A 22,967-nucleotide genomic window follows, 5' to 3' on the forward strand; every position below is an offset into this window, starting at 1 on the left:
TCACAATCCTCCTGTCTCAGCCTATAGAGCCACTGGGATTATGGGTGTGCGCCACTGCACCTGGCTTGATTCTTGATAAGGGTGCCAAAAGCACACATTGGAGAAAAGTCAGCCTTTTAAGCAAATGGTGCTTCAAATGTAGAAAAATCAAACTATATCCCTATATCTCATTGTAAACAAAAATCAATTCAAAGTGGATCAAAGACCTAGGAATTAAATCAGAAACAGTGACGCTAGAGAAAACATAGGGGCAACACTCCAACATATTGGCACAGGTACCAACTTTCCTTAATAAGATTCCTAAAGCTCAAGAAATAAAACTAAGGATCAATAAAAGGAATGGCCTTAAATTAAAATGCTTTTGCACAGCAAAGGAAACAAGAACATGAGGGGAGAGAGCCTACAGAATGAGAAAAAAAATTTTTGCCAGCTACTCCTCCAACAGAGGATTAATAAGCAGAATTAACAAAGAACTCAAAAACACCAAAACAAAAACAAATAACCTACCCCAAAAGTGGACAAAAGATTTAAATAGGCATTTCTCAAAAGAAGATATGCAAATGGGCCAACAAGTTTATCAAAAAATGTTCAACATCCTTAGCAATCAGAGAAACACAAACTACACTGGGGTTTAATTTCACCCCAGTTAGGACAGCAATCATTAATAATATAATCAATCCAGTATGTGGTGCATGCCTGTAATCCCAGCAGTTCAGAAGGCTGAGACAGGAGAATCTCAAGTTCAAAGCCAGCCTCAGCAACTTATTGAGGTTCTAAGCAAAAATGGGCAAGGAATGTGCTCAGTAGTTAAGTGCCCCTGGGTTTCAATCCCTGGTACCAAGAAAAAAAAAATATATATATATACACACATAGAAATAATGATAATTGCTGGCAAGGATGTATGAAAAGGTACACTCATACATTACTGGTGGGACTACAAATTAGTAAAACCACTTTGGAAAGCAGTATGGATACTCCTCAAAAGACTAGGAATGGGGTAATGCTGAGAAATGATATTGATCAAATTAGTTACATGAAATGCACAACAAATATGTAACCATAAATCCTACCATTATATACAACTATAATGTACCATAAAAATGTGGAAAAAATAAATAAGTTTGTTGGAAAGATTAAAAAAAAAAAAGACTAGGAATGGACCACCATATAACCCAGCTATCCTACTCCTTGGTATTGATCTAAAAGAACTAAAATCAGCATATTTGAGTGATACATGCATACCAATGTTTATAGCAGCACAATTCACAAATACACATATTATGGAACCAGCCTAGGTACCTGTCAATAGACAAATGGATAAAGAAAATGTGGTATATATACACAATGAAGTTCTACTCAGCCATAAAGAACGAAATTATGTCACTTGCTGGTAAATGGATCAAACTGTAGAACAGCATGCTAAGTGAACTAAGCTAGACTCAGAAAATCAAGGGTTAAATGTTCTTTGTCATATGTGGAAGCTGGAAAAAAAAAAAAGGAATAAAGGGCAATCTTCCAAAAACAGAAGGAAGAGGGCTGAGGATATATCTTGGTTGGTAAAATGCTTGCTTTGCAGGCACAAGGCCCTGGGTTCAATCCCCTGCACCACAAAAAAAAAAAAAAAAAAAAAAGAAGAAGAAGAAGAAGAAGAAGGAGGAGGAGGAGGAGGAGGAGGAGGGAGATTAAATCAAAGAGGAGGGAGAAGGGGAGGAAATGGGGAAGAACTGGAGAATGCATTAATTAAATAAATAGAAGGAAGACAGAGTAGAGGAAGGGAATGGGGGGAGATAGGGAAAGAGGCAAAGAGAGAAAGGAATTACTGGGGCAAATGGAGCAATCTATGTTATATACATTTTTTTTTCAGAGTAGAAATTAGAAGTTTATTAAAGGACAGCAGAAAAGACTTCTCCCGGAGGAAGAAGGGGACCCAAGAGGTGGAATCCCTACATTTATGATTATGTCATAAAATGAACCCCACTATTATACATAACTATAATGTACCAATAAAAACATATTTTTTTAATTTAAAAAGACCAAAGAATAGGAACTCTGAGGGAAACAAAAACCCTACATTGCAATCAGATTAGAACCTGATTGCATGACATTTCAATTAACAAAGTCACAAAATAGTGGTTATTTTCCCTGCAATTAGAAATAATAGCTATTTAGCATCTTGGGTTTTTTTTCCCCCTAGAATATACAATTTTGATTTTTCTGAATAACCTTATTTGCAACATCCATGAATTACTGCTTTAAAATAAAGAACATGAGCTGGTAGAGGGCATGCAAGGCATGCATGAGGTGCTGGGTTCAGTCCCCTGTACCACAAAAATAAAAAGTGAAAAAGAAAAATGCTTAAAAAATAAAGTAATTAGAACACAATAATATCCTCAGTCATAAAATTATATTATACACTATATAACAGTCTGTGTCACAGACACTCCAGAGCTTAGCTGAAAACAGTTGACAATAATTGTATTGGGTGAAAAAAATACTCTTTTAATGACAATACGGATCATAATTTAGGATCTTAAAAAAATAACATTGGAAAAAATAACTTGTGGGTAATCAATGTAGAATAGAGGGGGAAATTAGACTGTATAGCATTTATTATTTAATTCTTTTTTTATTTGTACATTATAGGTATACATAATAGTGGGGTTCATTCTGACATATTCATACATGCATATAATTTGCTCCATTTCAGTCCAATATTTCCTCTTTCCCTTCTCTTCTCCCTTCCCTTGATCCCCTTCCTCTATATCTACTTAATTCTTAATATTTAATTGAAAATATTTTCTTTATTTTATTAAATTTATTTTCATTCAAATGAATACAGAAGTGAAAGTAAAAAGCATTTTACAATGCTAAAATACTGGTCTCAAAATCAGACAGAGTTCTAAACTAGTTTAAATGGTTAGTCAACAAATTATGTTCACTATATATGCTTGAATAATTGCAGATGATGAGACACCAAAAGAAATCTGCCATTCTTCCTTAGAAAATACCTTCCACTCCATTGAGCACTTAAATTTGCTCAGTGAGAGTTAATGCTAGAGAGGTGGCACACGCCTATAATACCACTGACTAGGGAGGCTGAGGCAGGAGGATTGCAAATTCAAGGGCAGCCTTTGTAAATTAGTGAGACCTTGCCTCAAAATAAAAATAAAAAGGATTGGGGATGTAGCTCAGTGGTAAAGGACCCCTGAGTTCAATCCCCAGTATTTAAAAAAAAAAAAAAAACTTTGCAAATGTGAAGTAGTTTTTCCCCCTACTAAGACCTTAAAGAGAGGGCCAGGTGAGGAGATCAGGAACCGATCTTATTTCAATATACTAAATGTCTTCCTGGTAGGTTAGTTAGAATTTGTAACTATAATATACGTGGTTCTTAAAATGTGGTCCCTGAGGGGCTGGGGGTGTAGCTCAGTTGGTACAGTGCTTGCCTCACATGCACAAGGCCCTGGGTTCAATCCCCAGTACCACATACACACACATAATAATAATAATAATAATAATAATAATAATAATAATAATAATAATGTGGTACCTGGGCCAACTAATCGACATTATTTGGAAACTTGTTAAAATGCACATTCTCAAGGCTTATCCAAGATCTCCTGAGTAACAAACTTTAGAGGTTGAGTCTAGGTTGTCCATATTTTAACCAGTCCTTGAGATTCTAAGGCATGTTAGCTACTAACCCCTATCACCCAAGATTTTGTTTCCAGTTCCCTGCATCTCTAATTCACTGTGTTAGTCAGCTTTGTGTCACTGGAACAAAATGCCTGAGAAAAATAAATAAAGGAGGGGAGGGGCTACAGGTGTAGCTCAGTAGAAGAGTGCTTGCCTAGCACGTGTGAGGCACTAGGTTGGATTGTCAGGACCACATAAAAATAAATTTAAGTGCTCAATGGAGTGGAAGGTATTTTCTAAGGAAGAATGGCAGATTTCTTTCGGTGTCTCATCATCTGCAATTATTCAAGCATATACAGTGAGCATAATTTGTTGACTAACCATTTAAACTAGTTTAGAACTCTGTCTGATTTTGAGACCAGTATTTTAGCATTGTAAAATGCTTTTTACGGATTCAAGTCGGCCACGCTTGGGCTCGTCTCTTCTTTGCCTCTTGTCCGGGCCCTCCAGCATGGGTCCCTGGCCCCGCTCGTTGCTCGCCGGCCTCCTGCTGCTCCTCTGAGGTGTCTGGACCGTGCGCTGCGACACACCTGCTAACTGCACCTACCCTGATCTGCTGGGCACCTGGGTCTTCCAGGTGGGCCCAGTCGGTTCCCAGCCGGACATCAACTGCTCGGTTATGGAACCACCAGAAAAAAAAGTAGTGGTGCACCTTAAGAAGTTGGATACAGCATATGATGACTTTGGCAATTCTGGACATTTCACCATCATTTACAACCAAGGCTTTGAGATTGTGCTGACTGACTACAAGTGGTTTGCTTTCTTTAAGTATGAAGCCAAGGGCAGCAGAGCAATCAGTTACTGCCACGAGACGATGCCCGGGTGGGTCCATGATGTGCTGGGCCGGAACTGGGCTTGTTTCATCGGAAAGAAGGTGGGAAGTACTCCTGAGAAAGTGAATGTGAACATGGCACCCCTTGAAAGATCCCAGGAAAAGTATTCTACTAGGCTCTACAAATATGACCACAACTTTGTGAAAGCTATCAACACCATTCAGAAGTATTGGACTGCAACAACATACATGGAATATGAGACTCTTAGCCTCAAAGATATGATTAGGAGAAGTGGCGGCCATCGTCAAAAAATCCCAAGGCCAAAACCTGCCCCACTGACTGTTGAAATACAGCAAAAGATTTTAAATTTGCCAGCATCTTGGGACTGGAGAAATGTTCGTGGTATCAATTTTGTTAGCCCTGTTCGAAACCAAGGATCTTGTGGAAGCTGTTATTCATTTGCTTCTATGGGTATGTTAGAAGCAAGAATCCGTATATTAACCAACAATTCTCAGACCCCAATCTTGAGTCCTCAGGAAGTTGTATCTTGTAGCCAGTATGCCCAAGGCTGTGAAGGTGGTTTCCCTTACCTCATTGCGGGAAAGTATGCCCAAGACTTTGGGCTGGTGGAAGAGGCCTGTTTCCCCTACACAGGCACCGATTCCCCTTGCACAGTGTAGAAGGACTGCTTTCGTTACTACTCTTCTGAGTACTACTATGTGGGAGGTTTCTACGGGGGCTGCAATGAAGCCCTGATGAAGCTTGAGCTGGTCCATCGGGGGCCCATGGCTGTTGCTTTTGAAGTGCATGATGATTTCCTGCACTACCACAGTGGAATCTATCACCACACTGGGCTGAGAGACCCTTTTAACCCCTTTGAGTTGACAAATCACGCTGTCCTGCTCGTGGGCTATGGCACTGACTTGGCCACTGGGATAGATTACTGGATTGTGAAAAATAGCTGGGGCACCAACTGGGGTGAGAGTGGCTACTTCAGGATCTGCAGAGGAACTGACGAGTGTGCAATTGAAAGCATAGCAATGGCAGCCACACCGATTGCTAAATGGTAGAGTGTACCTCCCACTGTTTCAAACGGGTCCCTACCAGTGGTAAAAGGAGTTGAGTGATTCACATACTTGAGACTTTTACAATAGCAATTGCAGAAACTTATAAGTCCCAAAAAATTTCTGTGAAGATTTTTTGCCTTTAAAATCAAAACCACCTTTAATTTTTATGTATCTTTCTGCCAATCCCTGACCTGCTTTTTTCTAAGTACTCCGTTAAATAACATTTTTGTTAGTGAAGGTTAAGCTGTCAGGTAATGGGTTTTGTTCATGATTTCTGATTCAAGCAAATGTTATATTTTAAAAAATTGATGTGAAAGTATATCAGTTATTAAATAGTACAAATCACAAGAAAATATGGCAATGATTATTAAAATTGTTTACAATTTTTTGTAACTGTTCACATGATGTGTTTTATAGAATGTCTGTGTGTGTTTAAGAGAATTTTTGCCATTGATTCCTTCAGTTAGATTCACTTTTATCTTCTACAGAAGTACATCTTCTGGAAGGAAACAATTTGAGAGTATTTCAATTAGGAAAAAAATATTTGAACCTTTATGACAAGGGATGTACTCAGTTAATGCCTCATGAACCCAAAGATCATCCCTGAATATTTGATAAGCCAGAGACCATTATTGAAAAAAAGGAGTTTTGATATAATTTGTATATTGTTTAAACTATTTCTTATGTATGTATTTTGCATTTGGTTAAACTTAACTGGTGAATACTAATACCTGAATGAGTATAATTTTGTTTTGTTTTGTTTGTTTTGTTTTGGTACTAGGGATTGAACTCAAGGACACTCAACTACTGAGCCATATCTCTATCCCTATTTTGTATTTTATTTAGAGACAGGTCTCCCTAAATTGTTTAGCGCCTCACTTTGGCTGAGGCTGGCTTTGAGCTCACAATCCTTCTGTCTCATTTTCCCCTCAGAGCCACTGGGATTACAGGCATGTGCCATTGAGCCCAGCTGAATGAGTGTAATATTGGAAGTTCAGATGTGGATGGCTCTTTGAGGCCTCCAAGGGATATTTTAAAATGGCATGAAACCTCTATGCTAAGTAAACATTCAACAGTTATTGGAAATAATGTGACAGCTCACATGATCCAGTAGGTGTTTATTTAGCATAGAGAAGGAAAAGTGTACACTCATATATTGCTGTTGGGACTACAAAGTGGTGCAACCACTCTGGAAAGCAGTATGCAAATTCTTCAGAAAAACTTGGAATGGAACCACCATTTGACCCAGCTATCCCACTCCTTGGTTTATACCCAAAGAACTTAAAAACAGCATACCATAGAGATACAGCCACATCACTGTTTATAGCAGCTCAATTCATAAAAGATAAGCTGTGGAACTAACCTAGGTGCCCTTAAACAGATGAATGGATAAAGAAAATGTGGCATATACATACAATGGAAAAAAGAATGCTTTTATGACATTTGCAGGAAAATGGGTAGATCTGGATACTATCATGCTAATATCATGAAATAAGCCAATCCCCAAAAAAACAAAGATCAAATGTTTTCTCTGATATAAAGATGCTAACACACAAGGGGTATGGGAGGGGAAAATAGAAGTTCAATAGATTATACAAAGGGGAATGAAGGGAAGGGAGTGGGGTACAGGAATAGGAAAGATGGTGGAATGAATCTGACTTAACTTTCCCATGTACAACTACAAGACTGGGATCCTAATTAGAATATGATGTATTCCATATTTGTATAAATACGTCAGAATATACTGTACCATGTATTATTAAAAAGAAATTTAAAAAAATAAAAATTTTAAAAAGATACAATGTGACAGGCAAATTAGGTAGTCAGAGCTTGAAAACATAATCCAAAAACAGAAAGAAGCTTTTAGGAGTTCTAAGGGACTGTGAAGATCATACAATCTGACCTCTTCTTCAAATAGATAGACTGCAGCTTAGTGAAAGGGCAAGTGACTCATCTCAAGCAATATGGCTGGTAAGTGATGGAGTTATGATTAAACTTAGATCTTCTAAATGTGGTTATCCTGGAGCACCTTAGAGAACTTTTTACCAGAATATGTATAATTACCAAGGATATGGAATTACCAAGAATATGCATGCTTGAAAATTCCTCCTTGACATTGTCTGAGTTTTGTCTTAAACCTGATTTTTGTGTGTGTGTATGTGTATGTTGCAATTTATTCAAGTGATATGTTTACTACCTTTGAATTGAAGTGGGTCTCTAGGAGTATGTATCATGTTTAAGGTGTGGTTTTTTTGGGGGGAGGCCTTCTAGCACCAACTACATGTGCAGACATTGATTGGCAGGAATAGCACATACCTTATCAACCAGAAGACCGCCAACAAGATAGTTTTCTTTGTTACTATTAGTATTGAATGAATGTAATTTTGATCCTATGTTAAGCTTTTGCTATGTAAAAGTTTAAACAGATTTTGAAGTCGAAGCATGAACTTATTTTTCACTAAAATTTATAAAGATACTACATATAGGGCTGGGGTTGTGGCTCAGTGGTAGAGCTCTCACCTAGCACGTGTGAGGCCCTGGGTTTGATCTTCAGCACCACATAAAATAAAATAAAATAAAATAAAATAAAGATATTGTGTCCATCTACAACTAAAAAATAAATATTAAAAAAGATCCTACATATCAGCTTAAAAAAATGCTTTTTACTTTCACTTCTGTATTCATTTGAATGAAAATAAATTTAATAATAAAGTAAAGGTATTGTGTCCATCTAAACTAAAAAAATAAAGGAAGGAAAAGACTTATTTTGGCTCATAGTTGCAGAAGTTTTGGTCCATGGTCAGCTGACTGGACTGTTTTGGGCTAAGGCAAGGTATAACATGGTGGCAGAAGGGCATGGCAGAGCAAAGTTGCTCACCTCCTGGCAGGGGGCTAGCAGAGGGTGGGGACACAAGGAAGAGACTGGGGACAAGATATACCCTTCTAGAGAAGACCTGCAGTGGGCCCACTCCTCCAACAAAGTCCCTACCTATTACAGTTTCCACCATCTCTCACTAATGCAGTCAAAGAATGAATCTATCAATAGATCAATCCACCAATGAGTTTAGAAGCCTCATGATCCAATCACTTCCTAAAGGCCCAACCTCTGAATAATGCTGCATTAGGGACCAAGCCTTCATATATGAGCTTTGGGGGACAGTCCAGATTCAAACCATGCTTAACAAAGGAGCAGGTTTTTATTTTATCAACATTATGATCATAAAGCATATTTCTTATTATAATGGGAGAGTCACTTATCTCTTAGAAATATGAGGAACAAAGAGGGAAATGCAAACGTTCAGCCAAAGGATTAGAATCTTTTTTGTTGTTGCTGGCAGCACTGTATATGGAATCCAGGGCCTTGTACATGCTAAGCAGGTACTTGAACTACACCCTCAGCCCAGGATTAGAAGTTTATCCAAATTGATTTCTATCTCTATTGGCACCTATTAAAGCTACAATATAATACTTACCCTTGAGAAACTTGACAGGAGAAATCCTGGGAAATAAACAATTATCAAACAATGTCATAAAAGCCGTAGGTGGAGTTTAGAACACATTATCAGGACAAAAATGGAGATAATTCTGTAGAAAGCTTAGGTTGGACTGACAGGAAAAAACTTTAGAAAGGAGAGGTATTTTGGACTGATCATGTAGGAACACACAATCTGGGAATAACCAGGTAAGCCAAGGACAGCTCCTTTAAAAAGCTTTGCACTCAGCCACTGGTGTAAAATCTAAGTGAACATTACAAAATAAAATCTCAAAACAAGCCTTAATTCCCAGCCTTGTATGGGACTTCTTGTGGATACCAACATGGTATAAGACATGGTCCTGCTTTTAAGAAAGTAAACCAAAATAATGAATTTGGCCTATCCAAAATTTAGTGAAAACTAAGCCAATTACAGTCATTCTTAATATATTGTTAGACAAAAAGGTATAACAGGCAACAACCAAATCATAAAACGTTGCTTTTGTAATCTGCTAAAGAATTATTTTAATAAAAACTAATTAAAGTCCCTACTAACCTAGTTCTGGTTTACTTAAGAGGTCCCATTTCTAACAAATAAACCTCAAAATCCAGAGCTGAGTCAGGGGAAGCCAGAAAAATAAGGAGTGACTGAGAATGGGTACGGGATTTCTTTGTGGATGAAAGATTCCAAGAATAGACAGTGGTGACAGTTGCACAATTCTCTGAATATACTTAAAACCCATTGGCTTGATTGCTTCAAGTGAGTGAATCTTATGGTATGTAAAAAATATCTTAACAAAGCTGCCTATTTAAGGTGATTACAGAATTGAGCAAAATTAAATGCAGAGGTGTAAAAAGTCCTTTGGCTTTCAAGTCAAATCCCTGATGAACAGGCTTCATTCACATGGGGGAGGATCCATGGAAACAGAAGCAGAGTCTGTGCACTGAAAACACAGGCACCCAGTCCTTACCTGTACTCTGAAGCACAAAAGGAAACCCACTTTCCTTCTGGCTTTCTTCTTTTTTATTTTCTTTGACATCAGGGATTGAACGAACCCAGAAGGGCTTCACTACTGAGCCTTATCCCCATCCCTTTTTCTTTTTCATTTTGAGACAAGGTCTCATTTAGTTGCTTAGGGCCTCGCTAAGTTGCTGAGGCTGGCTTTGAACTTGCAATCTCCCTGCCTCAGCCTCCTGAGTTGCTGACTCAAGACCACCATACCCGGCTCTGGCTGTCTTCTTGATAAAGAGTTGACTGGAAATATAACTAATCAATGTTCTTGACAAAAAAATAGGTATTGAGTAATATTACTACCATATATTTCAAGAAAGAATATACTTGACAAATTCAATTCTGCTTACATTCAAATAACAAAATTTGTATTTATGATGTACTATTTTAACAAACAAAAATACTACTTTGAACTAAAATAAGTACATTAGTTAGATTTTTAGATACTATGATTAATTATTCGAAAAATGTTCCTTTTGTGTAACAACTAGATACTCATCCCAGAAAGTTAGGATGCAATTAGATTTAATATAAGTAGATTAGATTAATGCAAATGCATTAAATACAAAAACATTTAACAAAGCTGTATATTTAAATATAAAAATCCATGAAAGGAAAGATTAATGTTGCTATGAAATCTACATAATCCTTAGTACATGCAAATAATTGGTTAAATGTAACAGCTCAATCAGCTATCCTCGAATTATGAACAATATATCTAACTTTATTTATACAAAAACATCTAGTTGTAGACTTTCTATGTGTTCACTGCACTACACTCTAAAGTATATAATAATAATAATGATAGTTATATAAAGAAATAAATAATGGTAGTTTCTTTGTGTGAGGGGTGATGAGGGTGGAACCTCGGGTCTTGCACAGGCCAGGCAAGCACTCTACCACTGAACTACCCTAGGCTGATAATTTATTTTTTAAACTGGTCCATTCAATGTGTACTTATGGAACACAATTTAATACAGGATTAGGAATTTTATGCCTTTTTGCATTCACAGTATGAAGAGATTAAAATATTCAGACAATCACTAAACAAGTTACAGTTATTCCTATGGTATAATTTCTCTCAGGGTCCATTTGAGCTTCCATCATCATCTCACAAGTTCTGTACACTTCAATGCTGTGTGGCTATTTGATCAGAATCATTTTCTGATCTGACCACATTCTTAATATTTACAAGGCAAAGTTCTCCTTTATTCCAGTGCCACCCTTCCTTGATGCTGGCTTATTTAACATATATTGTTGATTCATTAACACTGAAGTCAGCCCACAAAACTATAAACTATAACTCATGCTGGGCATGATGGTACACATCTATAATCCCAGCAATTTGGAAGGCTGAGGCTGAGGATCATAATAATGATCAGCCTCAGCAACTAAGCAAGACCTGGTCTCAAAATTTAAAAAATAATAAAAAAGAGGTTTAATCCCTAGTATAAAAACAAAAACAAAACCCAACTGTAACTCATGTCCCAAGAAGCCTATTTAACACATGAATGGTCTCTGTAAGGTAAATCATATGTGGCCATTGATTGATTGATTGATTGATTGATTGATGGACCTTTTATTTATTTATATGTGGTGTTAAGAACTGAACTCAGTGCCTCATGCATGCTAGGCAAGAGCTCCACCACTGAGCTACAACCCCAGCCCCATACAAGGCCTTTTTGCACTTAGCAACACTAGACAGAACTTCAGCATTATGCTTGGGGGCCATTCTAAACAGCAAAATCACCAACAAAATGAACACGGATGAAAAAAACGTGGCACTAAACAGTCCATGAGTGCTTTTACAATAGTCAAAACAAGACACAGAGCACTGGTGTTCATTTTCTTTATAGTGTTTTCTGAAGAGCAGTTGTTTTTTATTTCTTTTCTTTTTTTAAAAAAAGGTTTTTTTGTAGTTATAGATGGACAGAATGCCTTTATTTTATTTATTTATTTTTATGTGGTGCTGAGGATCGAACCCAGTGCCTCATGCATGCTAGTCAAGCGCTCTGCCACTGAGCTACAGCCCCAGCCCCAGAAGTTTTTTATTTCAATGAAGTATAATTTATCAAGTTTTTCTTTTATGGCTCATGCTACTTGAGTTATCTAAGAAGTCTGTGGCTATCCCAATGATGCAAATAGGTTTTCTGTTTGAAGTCTTTAAAAGTTTTAGCATTTACATCTATCTTGAGTTAATTATTTTTATGTTGTGATATAAGGATCAAGTGTCATTTTCTAAAAATTTTATTTTGTTTATTTATTTCCTATTTTAGTGGTACTAGGGACTGAACCCAGGGTGAACCCACAGCCATATCCTCAGCCCTTTTTTACTTTGCAACAGGGTCTCTCGCTAAATTGCTCAGTCCGATGCAATCCTTGCTCCTGGCTGTTTCATTTTTTTGCCACATAGATATCCAGTTGTTCCAGCACTATTTGCTGAAAAGATGAGACCATCCTTGAATTATTTTGGCATTAAAGAAAAATTGACTACCTATGTATGGGCCTATTTCTTGTCTCTTTATTCATCTTTATGCCTCTCTTTATGTCAAAACTACACTGTCTCAATAACTGTAGCTTTAGAGTAAGTCTTGAAATTAAATTGTGTAAAACATTCTTGTTCTTTTTAAAAATTGTTCTAGTTATCAGGTCCTCTGCATTTCCATATAAACTTTAGGATCACTCAGCCTTTTATTTCTTAAGAAAGTCTGTGAGGATTTTGATTGGAACTGCATTGAATATATACATCTATTTAGGGAGAACAAGTATCAATATTCAACCATCCGATACATAAAAGTATATATTTGCAGTTATTTAAGTTCTTTATTTTCTCTTATCAATGAGTACATTTCTGACACATAGTTTGCTAAATTTATTCCCAAGAATTCTATGGGGGTTTTAATGTTATTATAAATTATACTGCTTTAAAAATTCCTTTACCAAATGTTCATTATTAGCATTAAAAATAAAACAGATTTTTAAATTTTGACTTTGTATCCTTGATACCTTGCTAAATTTCACTTATTAGTTTTAGTAGTATTTTTTAAGATTCCTTACATTTCTAAGTAAACAATCATGTCATCTAATATGAAGACCGTTTTATTTCTTCTTTTCCAATCTATAAGCCTGTAATTTGTCTTCCCTTTTTTCACTGTTTAAGTCCTCTGGTGAAAAGATAAATTAAAGTGGGAAAAGAAAGCCAGGCAAGATGGTGCACACCTGTAATTCCAACTACTTGGGAGGCTGAGGCAGGAGAATTGTGAGTTTGAGGACAGCCGTGGCAACAGAGTCAAAACCACATCTCAAAGGGGAGACAGGAAGTAAAAGCAGAAATTCTTCCTTGCCTTGTTTTCAGTCTCAGGGAGAAAGCATTTAGTCTTTCATGGATAAGAACGAGGATAACAGTAGTTTTATTTTTTGATGTATGCAACCTTTGTCAGTTTGAAAAGATCCTTTGTATTTCTAATGAAGTGAAAAAAATTTTTTTTTAAAAACCACAAATAGGTGCTAAATTTTCCAAATGTCTTTTCTATGGACAATGGAAAATGTTTTTCTCCTTTGTTGAACTGTGCATTATTTTGATTTAAAATATTGAACTAACTTTGCATTCCTGAGATAACTCTCACTTGATCATGATGTATTATTATTGTTGTTTTATATATTGCTGAACTCAGCTTGCAAATATTACACTGAGTATTTCTGCATCTATGCTCATAAGAGATAATAGACTATAATTTTATTTTCTTGTCTTTGTTCAATTTTGCTATTAGTATACTACTGGCCTCAAAATATGAATTGGGAAATGTTTCCTCCTATTTTTTGAGGGTATATGTGAGTGCTAGTACTAATTTATTTTTTATTTTGCCATACTAGAACCCAGGACCCTGGGCATTCTAGGCATTAACTCTACTACTGAGCTATATCCCCAGCCCCATTAGTGGTAACTCTTCATTAAACATTGAACAGAAATCAAATAAAGCCACCTGAATTTGAAATCTAATTTTTGAGGTTTTTAAATTACAAAATCAATTTTTTAACTCTTACCTTACTAAGACAATTTTGAAAATTTTCACCTTTCAAGGAATTTGTCCATTTCATCTAAAACATCAAATTTTGTAGAATAAAGGTGTCAACATCTCCTTCCATTGCCCATAGGCTCTACAATGAAGCTCTCTTTCCAAGGCCTTGTTTCATTCCCAGTATTAGTAATTTGTGCCTTCTCTCTTTTTTTTTTTACCTGATCAGTCTAGCTGCAGAGTTATCTATTATTTTGTCATTTCAAAGAATAAGCTTTTGAAATTATTGATTTCTGCTCTTATCTTTTGATAAACTAAAACTTATCATTATGAAATGCTTCCCTTTCTCCCTGATAATATTCCTAGTTATGACATCTACTACAATAATCACTCCACTCCAACATTCTTTTGACTAATGTTTGTGTGGATTATCTTTTTTTATCCTTTTATTTTTAATTTATCCATGTATTTATATTTAAAGCTTACAAATAGCATACACTTAAGTCTTGATTCTTTAATTCTATCTGATAATCTCTTTTAATTGGTGTATTTAAATTTATATTTAATTATTGGTAGAGTTTGGTTTATATCTATCATTTTGCTAGTTATTCTATTTGTCTCATACAGTATTTCTTTCTTTCTCTTTTCTTTTGGATCAACAAAGCACTTTTTAGTATTCCATTATATTTTCATTAATGATTTATTAATTATGCCTGGTACACCTTTAAATATTTCTTGTGTACATCTAGTGGAAGCAAATTATCCTGGTTTTTGTTTGAAAAACATTTTTTTTTGCCTTTATTTTTGAAGACTATTCTTGCAGGATATGGAATTCTAGATTGACATCAGGTTTTTCTCTTTCATCATTTTAAGGATTTCATTCTATTGTCTCTGGTTTGCACATTTTATGACAAGAAGTTTGCTTTCATTCTTTGTTTCTTCTACATAATTTTTTTTTTCTGCCTGCTTTTAAGATGTTCTCTTACTTGCTGTTTTTCAACAATTTTATTATGATTTGTGTTGGCATCTTTTTTGGTGTGTTTGGATTTCAGTGGCTTCTGTATCATATTTGGACCATTTATTTCTTCAAATATTTTTTGGCTTGCATCTCAACTCCTTTACTTCAGGGACTCCAGTTACATGTATGTTACACTGTTTGATATTGCTCCACTGAGGCTCTATTAATTTTATTTTAATATTTTTCTCTTGGTGCTTTGTTTTGTATAGTTTATAATTGTCTAATAGTTTCTATTGCTGTTCAAATTCGGGTTTGGGCAGAATCACACAACTAATTAATCTAAGTTTTGCTTTTGACTTTATGTCTATCAAATAGATTTTCATTATAGGCATAAGCCTAGAGTGCTAACTGTCATTCTTCAGGTTTGCAGCAAGAAGAGTGGACTTTCAGAAAAGAAAGAGACCAGAAAAGAAGGAAGAGAAGAGAAGGATATGGCATGAATTACTCATCATTCAATTCTTACTATGAAGCATCAATTTCAAAAGGAAAAAAACTCTAACTTTTCAAACTCTTCCATTTTTCAGAAAGAAAGTGGAACATTTAAACTCCAAGACAAATTCTAAAAAACTAAATAGGATATTGTAGAGTTCACTTCACTAAGAAATATTTTTATTTTTCTTTGCTTTTAAATTGGTCATCTGTAAAGTGTGTAGCATAGCAAACTCTGGCAGGTAATCAAATAAATGAGCATTTCATATTTATCTCAGAAATCCATTAAAAAGGAAAAAGTGCTCATTAGTAATTATGCTGAAGAATTAGTAGAAGATACAAAGGTCTTAAATAGTGTGAAAAAGGCCAGTCTTCATGAAATTTAGATGAAATTAATTGGCAGTATTAATTAATTATCTCACTTTTCACAAGAGAGCAACAAGCAGCTTTCTAGTGTCATGAAAGTCCTATTTGAAAAGTATGCCAGCTATAATGAAATTTAAAGCAATTTATATAATTATTGGGGCATTCTGTGAAAGTGTAATGAATGAATAGCTCATACAGATTTCAAACATTCTAGCTGGGCATGGTGGAGCACGCCTGTAGTCCTCATCATAAGGGAGGCTGAGGCAGGAGAACTGTTAGAGGCCAGGAGTTTGGGGTCAGCCTGGGTAATAAAGCAAGACGCTGTCTCAAAAAACAAACAAAAAAATTTACTTTCAAAGGTCAATAATACTGTTCATACTTCCCTCCAAATAGTAACATCTCTCTTCATCCAGAAATTTTTCCTATTATCTAAGTCGTTCAGGCTTCAAATTAAATGTATTTCCTTTTACTCTAAATGTTGTTTTTAAAAACTTGTTAATTTTCCTATTAAAGGCAAAGTACCAATAACATAGCTATCCCCAGTAGGAAAGACAGTGGAATGAGATGGACATCACTACCCTAAGTACACGTATGAAGACATAAATGGTGTAATTCTACTTTGTGTACAACCAGAGATATGAAAAATTGTGCTCTATATGTGTAATATGAATTAAAATGCATTCTGCTGTCATGTTTAACAAATTAGAATTTAAAAAAAATTGTTATCCGAATTAACAAATAACCACTGTTATTTGTAACAGTAAGGACTATAGCAAACAGAAATATTTTAAGAATGGAACAATTCAACATGGAGACTACTTATTTTGTAGACCTTTTGTTGAAAGCAAAAAGAATAGATTCTTTATTTCTTAGGAATATATAAGAGTATCTGAGGTTAGTTAACTTGTGTGCTCCTCCCTAATCCCTAGCATCCAGTCACAGAGTTCTGCCTGAACATTCCCAATGCAGAAGAATTTGGCACTTTTTGAGAGTCTGTGTAATTCTGAACATTTGGGAAATCCTTTTTTAACACTGTGACAAACCGACCAACCCCCCGACAAACCCCCAACTTCTCTAACTTCTCCTTTTTGTTCCCAACTGCCCTCTGGAATGGGACATGTGGATCAATGCCCAGAGTCAAGGCAGACAAAATGAGATGTAAGGAGTCTAATCAAAAGAAGTAAAAAAAGATGAAGAGTAAGGGACAACTAAGTTAACAGAGAGCTGTCTTTTATCATCCTCCCTGACACTAGGATTATGTTTTAATCCAAAGGATTTATGTAAAGTATACAACTCTTTTAAGCTTACAGATATTCAGTATTTCTTCAGATGCAACACACAATAAGATGAAATAGCATGTGATTCTATGGTCAACCATGAATGATCCATTAAAAAAATAAGCAACAGCTCAGCCCTCTCTCTAGCAACATTTGTCACCTACGCCTTTATCCTTCAGGGATTTGAGCTGAATGACATTTGCTTTAGGTTGATAATTAGTTTTTCTTTATTTTTCTTCTTCTTCTTTGCTTCTTTTTCTAAGCATACAAGGCCAATGTTAGCCTCTTCCCCAGGAGAGACACTAGCCTGAGTGGTTTGGGGAATATATGCCTTCATCAGATTTGCACTATGACTCCTGAATGCAGGCATCATCCAAGCAACACCTGCTCTCCTGATAAGCCACCTGGGACTGGCAGAAAAAGGATGCATCAATTCCATTCTCCCCAGAGATCACCCAGACCTAATGCTACATGTACAATTCAATGCCACATTATAAAAGTAAAATTCTGCCTACCAAAACCTGTTAGCTACCAGAGGTCAATATTTTATAGGGCCCTAATAATGGAATTACCATAGAATTCTATTTTTTTCCAGCTGATTATGATCCAATTAAATACTGGGAAAAATATCACTTTAATCAAGAGATAAAAGATGGGAAGGAGTGAAATTCCTTAATCAAAGTTTGTCACCAACATATTGCTAATGGCTTGAATTTTGGGCTCTACTTCCCATCACTGGATGGAAATACAATTGCTGCTCATCCACAAACTGAGTTATTTATTTTGGATTGCAATAAAGTTTGGGCACACAGATTTTATAATATAAAAACTGAAAACATAAGCAATCACATTTTAATTCAAAGTAATTATAGCTTCTTTTACATAAAGAAAGACATCTTTTATTTTGGCCTATTTATACACATTTTGTCTATTTTGATTTCCATTCATTTTGCTATTAAATGTTATTTAAACTCTCTAAATATTACAAAATCTAGCCTCTGTCCTCTGTATTACCTACTTCACCTATTTTTGACAATGAAATCATATATATGTTTTAACAATAAAGTTATATATGTATTCAAAATAATTCTTTAAGGTTAGGAAAAACCACAGCTCCCATTAACTCTTGCCTGATGATAATCATGTTCACCCTATTTAGCTGATTATATTACTTCTGTCTCTAATAACTAAATAATATGCCTGTTTTACTTCTTGATTTCTTGATTTGAGGCATTATCTATTTAAGATTACTTCCATGTCTCTCAATAACTAAATAACACACCTGTACTACTTTTTTTAAATATACTTTTTGTAGACATTGATGGACCTTTATTTTATTCATTTATTTATATGCGATGCTAAGAATTGAACCCAATGCCTCATACATGCTAGGTAAGCACTCTGCCACTAAGTCACAACCCCAGCCCCCCTGTATTATTTCTTGATTTTTCAATTTGTGGCATTATCTATTTACCTCACACAAGAAAAGAAAGTGATGGTTTTTATTTTTTGAGGCGGGGGGTGCCCAGGGATTTAACTCAGGTGAATATGGCTCAACCACTGAGCCATATCCCCAGCCCAATATTTGTATTTTATTAGAGACAGAGTCTCACTGAGTTACTTAGCTTTTGCTGAGGCTGGCTTTGAACTTGTGATCCTCTTGTCTCAGCCTCTCGAGCTGCTGGGATTACAGGCATGCCCCACTGTGTCTGGCTAGGAAGTGATGGTTTAACTTTCTCTACCCACCCTCCTACCTTAATTCCTTACAAAACATGTGCAAGCACCCATCTCCTATCCCCTCAGAGTTCTACAGCCACGTGTAGCTTAACAAGAACACATTCCAAGAGATGCTTTGTTAAGTGACATCATCATTGTGTAAATAACACTAGAGTGTACTTTCACAAACCTAGGTGGTATGGCGTACTATATACCTGAGCTATTTAGTGTAGGCTACTGCCCCTAGGGTCACAATGAACAAAATAACATGAGATTAAATCAAGCATGATATAATTAAGAGACATAGTAAATACAAGATGTACCAGGGCACTGCTAATGTAACATGACACACTGTATTACAGTAAACTTTTTTTTCTTATAAGTAGGAGCATACCCTAAAATAATGATTAAAAGTTTAATATAGAAATACCTAAAATAGTAATTCGGTCCTTTATTATCATTGCTAAGTATTATGCACTTTACCTAGTTCGTGCTATTTTTTTAAAATATTTATTTTTTAGTTGTAGTTGGACACAATATCTTTATTTTTATTTATTTTTATGTAGTGCTGAGGATTGAACCCAGGGTCTTGCATGAGCCAGATGAGCTCTCTACCGCTGAGCCCCGGCCCCAGCCCCAGCCCCAGCCCCAGCCCTTGTGCTATATTTTTATCCTACTGACAGTTTGCAGTAGCATTACCACAAACATATAAGCAATGCACACTAATATGACGCTGTGATGGCCACAATATCCCTAGGTGACAGAAGGTTTTCAGCTCCATAATCATCTTGTGTGATGTTGTATATACAGTCCATTGCTGACCAAAAGGTCATAGGCAGTGTATAACTTAAAACTGTATATGTTAATTTAGGTCAGTATTCAGTTTCTACATTATTATGATTATCTAAACACTATTTATAGCAGTGACATGTAGTAAAATAAACTACAATTATTTTCCTTTCTGGCAAATTTTCTTGTTTTCCTGGGGCTTTATAGTTTGCTTTGTTTGCTCTACAGTATTTCATTCTACCACATAATCTATGTCTGACTGCCATCTGTATTTTAAGATATTGAGATTTTTATCATTAAATTTATCAATTTCATCTTCCTGGATGCAGAGTCTGTTTCTTCCAAGTTATTTTTTCCATTTGTTGCCTTTTTTTCTTTATTTTTTCATGATGGGGCTTTTCTCCAACATTGGTAATCTTTGTTTTTACTCCCCATGTAAACAGGGGACAAAGACGCTGCTTGAAAACACTTGAGGACAAGATCCCAGCTTGTTGACTGTGAGCTGTAGCAGGACTGGTTGTCTGTTGCAGAACTTCTAACATCAGTGCCTAAATATCGGTTTTAGAAGAACAGATTAATTTCCTCCTTACTTAAGCCACCCGCCTCTTCCACCTAGTCTCAGCCTTTTGGCCCGCTGTGAACTGGCTTAGCACTTGACTTTCCTCCCTTCAGTATTGTTTTTCATAGGTCTGCTAAGTTCATATACTTTCCAGCTTCCAAAACTCTGCTGCTGTGTCATCTTTCCTATTTTCTCCTTTTTTTCTTTCAATTGTTTCAGTACGATTTGAGAAAGAAGTAGAAAGAAGGGAAGGAAAACAAACATCTTAAAAAAAAAAGTTTTAAACCATTATTAACCTATATGCAAACCCTCCCCATATTTATTCTCCACTTTAGATACTTGCAGCTTTCTCCTTGACTATAATCGTTCTAGCATTTTCCTATTCCTATTTTTGTTTTTGCATTCCTACATGAGATTATTATTTTTCCTTCTGTTATACTCCTGGAGAATAAAAGACAATTTATAGATTGTTGATAGCTTCTGCAAAAGTAGCAATGAGAAAAGAATGGGCAAGAACCTATCTATTCTCTGAATACCTTGGAAGTTGTGTTTCTGTTCTTTATTCTGTGAATATAAAATGATTCCACCTATCAATTAGGCTTTTGTACAATACTGTTTCATAACATAAAAAGGCAATAATATTTATACTATTATATGGTCCCTGATTCAAAAGCCTTACAATTTACTGGGGAAGACAAGTATACTTAACAATTAAGAACAAAAAATGGTCATAAGAAAAAAAGAAGACAAGAACAGAGGAGTTCAAAGTGACCAAAAGTTGAGAGAGAATAAGAGTTTAAGAAAAATGAAATGGTTAAAGGAGAGAAATAATCACTGAGGAAAAGTCAATGTGGCAAAGAAGTTAGGGAGTCATCTTTTAATCACATTCTTACTTTGTTATCTTCCCATACTATGAATTATTTAATTTTGAAAATCTGTTAAAACATATTTACTGAATAATATTTATAAATCCCTTTATGAAAGGTAGTCAAAAGAATTGGGGGGGGGAGGCATTTACAAACCAGTGGCTCAGGTAGCACTGTCTAGATGGTGAGAGCTACCTAGCCAAGTGCAGAAGTTACAGATGTACCTTGCTTTAAGAGAAATAAACTGCTGAACTTGGTGGCATGCACCTGTAATTTCAGTTGCTTAGGTGGCTGAGGCAGGAAGATCACAAATTTGAGGCCAGTCTGAGTGAATTAGAGAGATCCTATTCTCAAAATCATTTTTTTTTAAAAGGACTGGTAGAATACTTTCCTAGCATGTGCAAGGCCCTGCCTCCAATCCCCAATACCACACATACACTTACATACACACACAAAAAAGAGAATACACAAATATTACTCAGTCATAAAGTAGAATGAAATTATGGCATTTACTGGTAAATGGAAGGAACTGGAGACTATAGTGCTAAGTGAAATAAGCCAATCCCAAAGGCCAAATATTCTCTCTGATGTGAGGATGCTAACATACAATAAGGAGGCGGGGGTGTGGGGGTGCAGAATAGAAGTCCATTAAATTAGATAAAGGGGAATGAAGGGAAGGGAGGAGGAATGGGAACAGAAAAGACAGTAGAATAAACGGGACATAACTTTCCTATGTTCATATATGAATACATGATCAATGTAACTCTATATCATGTACAACCAGAAAAATGGGAAGTTATACTCCACATATGTATAATATGTCAAAATACATTCTGTCATGTATTTAAGAATAAAAAGAGAGAAACAATTTGAAATAGAACCTATTATCTTTGAAAATGAATTTACTTATTTTTTAAGACTGAAATTTACATAAAGCTTTTATTCACTGGCTCAGTTATTCATTTGTTGTCTTCCAGCCCCTAATTCACCCTTCTTTGCACTGCTTTGTGATACCTAAGTAAGACCTGGCAGCACGCTGTATTTCTCTTCTGCCAGCTGGTTCCATATTAATTTTTGCCAAAACAGAGCTCTGGAGGGAGACTGCATGGCTGAAGCAAGAAGGCATTTTTCCTTCTAGCAGTGTGTGGATTTTTGGTGCAGTGACAAGCAGGTTGGCATATAGGGGTCCTAGCAATGTTCATCTTGGCAATGGTGGTCCTCATAATTCAGTTGCAGGCAAAATGAAATTAAACCCCTATTTCTCACCATGCACAAAACTCAATTCAAGGTGGATCAAGGATCTAGGACTTAAACCAGAGACCCCGAGCCTAATAGAAGAAAAAGTAGGCCCAAATCTCCATCATGTTGGATTAGGCCCCAACTTCCTTAATAAAACTCCTATAGTGCAAGAAATGAAATCAAGAATCCATAAATGGGATGGATTCAAATTAAAAAGCTTCTTCTCTGCAAAAGAAAAAATCAGTGAGGTGAATAGAGAGCCTACAGAATGTGAGCAAACTTTTACCACATGCACATCAGACACAGCACTAATTTCCAGGATATATAAAGAACTCAAAAATCTTAACAGCAGAAAAACAAATAACCCAGTCAATAAATGGGCCAGGGAACTGAAACAGATAATTTGCAGAAGAGAATATACAATCAATCAACAAATAGATGAAACAATTTTCAGCATCTCTAGCAATTAAAGAAATGCAAGTCAAAACTACTCTAAGATTTCATCTCACTCCAGTCAGAATGGCAACTATTAAAAATACAAACAACAATAAGTGTTGGCGAGGACGTGGGGAAAAAGGCACACTCATATATTGCTGTTGGGACTGTTAATTGGTGCAGACAATATGGAAAGCAGTATGAAGACTCCTTGGAAAACTGGGAATGGAATCACCATTT

The 22,967-nt window shown here is 35.8% G+C and overlaps 1 protein-coding gene and 1 pseudogene across 2 annotated transcripts in view; one reads left to right on the forward strand and one right to left on the reverse strand.

Moving 5' to 3' along the window:
• Lin52 (lin-52 DREAM MuvB core complex component) overlaps positions 1–22,967 on the reverse strand; it is a 109,831-nt gene that overhangs the window by 18,815 nt on the left and 68,049 nt on the right. The window lies entirely within an intron of this gene.
• LOC144255292 (dipeptidyl peptidase 1 pseudogene) lies at positions 4,145–5,536 on the forward strand (annotated as a pseudogene).

Source organism: Urocitellus parryii, chromosome 6 (assembly GCF_045843805.1).
Source record: "Urocitellus parryii isolate mUroPar1 chromosome 6, mUroPar1.hap1, whole genome shotgun sequence".
NCBI classification, from domain to species: domain Eukaryota; kingdom Metazoa; phylum Chordata; class Mammalia; order Rodentia; family Sciuridae; genus Urocitellus; species Urocitellus parryii.